The following is a 1,527-nucleotide window of genomic DNA, read 5'->3' as shown; positions in this document are numbered from 1 at the left end:
CAGGGTTGTGAATCTTTAAGGAAGCTGATGGGTTTGAACCTCGACATTTTGGTTAGCTGCCCAATGCTTTAACCACAGCACCACCAGAGCTGCTTCCCAGCTTCTGAGAGTAGGGGTTAATTTGTTACTCTGTAACCTTACTTGCCCCTAAAGTTTAAGTTCTGTACCTAAATCTCACAGTAAATGACCCTTTGCCCCTTCCCGGGGGTGTTTCAGAGCCAGCTGGAGGCTGGTTGTTGATCAGCCAGCCAGCTGGTCAGTAGAATCTTGGACTCCTCAACTCCAGCCAGATAAACAGATGCGGGCTCCAAAAGTCTGAGCTGCAGCCTCCAGTTAGTGTGACCAGTGAACTCTGGACTGAGTTCAGGGTAGTGGAAGGGGCCTTGTGATCACCAGACCGAGGCTCCAGCCTGGCTCTGAGTGAGCGCTATACTCCTGTGGGCCTTGGGACACATTCCTTTCTCTCTTCGGTCTTCAGTTTGCCCAGCTATAAAATGGACAGATTCACCCAGATCAGCATCTATCAACTTTTTCTTTTCCTTTTTATTTATTTTTTTTTAAACTTATAGGGTAAGTGCGTACCCACAGATGGCAACGGTCCCTTTCAGGCTGCCTCCTTCTAAACATTGTTTCTGCAGGCATGTCTGGCCAGGCTGTAAGGCAGGCCTTGAAACAACCCCAAGAAAGTTAACATGCACATCTGGACCCAGAGCTGTACCTCCTGGAACATAAGCATGCGGGAGTAAGAGGTGAAGGTCGTGTAAGCCTGGCAGGGTGCCTCGGTGAAGGTCGTGTAAGCCTGGCAGGGTGCCTCTACTTCCGTAGAGATACCACTTCGGAAACCTCAGTATAAAAACTGCCTGTAGCTTTAAGGTAGCATAGATTTTCTCTCTTTCTCCCATCCATCCCTGGACTCCCTGTAAGTAAATCCCAATAAAACTATGTCACAGAGAACCACTCTGGGCCATTTCTTTGGTCTCTTGGCTCTTTTTGTGTGTGTGTGTGTGTGTGTGTGTGCTTTGGGTGCAAATTTACAGAGCAGAATTTGTTTTATTTTATTTAGTTATTTTTTATTGTGATTTGGGTGAAGATTTACAGAGTAAATTCACTTTCCATACAGCAGTTCACATGTACTTTGTCTCATGTCATTGACCACAGTTTACCCCAATGCAGCAGCTCCCCTCCCCTCTCCTCCCCATAGTTACCTCTCCCCTGTGTCCATCCCTGCACGCCCTCTGCCCCTGCTCTGTCTCCCTGTGCATACACAGAGCCCTTCCTTCTCCCGTGCAGAACTTGTTTTAGAGTCAACATTCCACGTACGTTAGTTTCGCTCCTGGATCACCATCCCCAGCCCTAGCCCACTCTCCCCTCCCTTCCCTGTGACTGCCCCCCATCCCTGCGCTCTCTTAGCTGCCCTCCTGTCTGTCCCGCTTTCCCTCCAGGTGAATGCTGCCCCTCTGGTGTTCCATGGCCAGTTGTCCAAGGGCTGTGTGGTAGTTATGTTTGTGTGTCAACTTGGCTGGGCCT

The sequence above is a fragment of the Orycteropus afer genome, unplaced genomic scaffold (assembly GCF_000298275.1).
Source record: "Orycteropus afer afer isolate SDZICR_OR568_19922 unplaced genomic scaffold, OryAfe1.0 scaffold00487, whole genome shotgun sequence".
NCBI lineage: Eukaryota > Metazoa > Chordata > Mammalia > Tubulidentata > Orycteropodidae > Orycteropus > Orycteropus afer.
The sequence above is the reverse complement of the archived record's forward strand: the minus strand, read 5'-3'. Positions refer to the sequence as shown.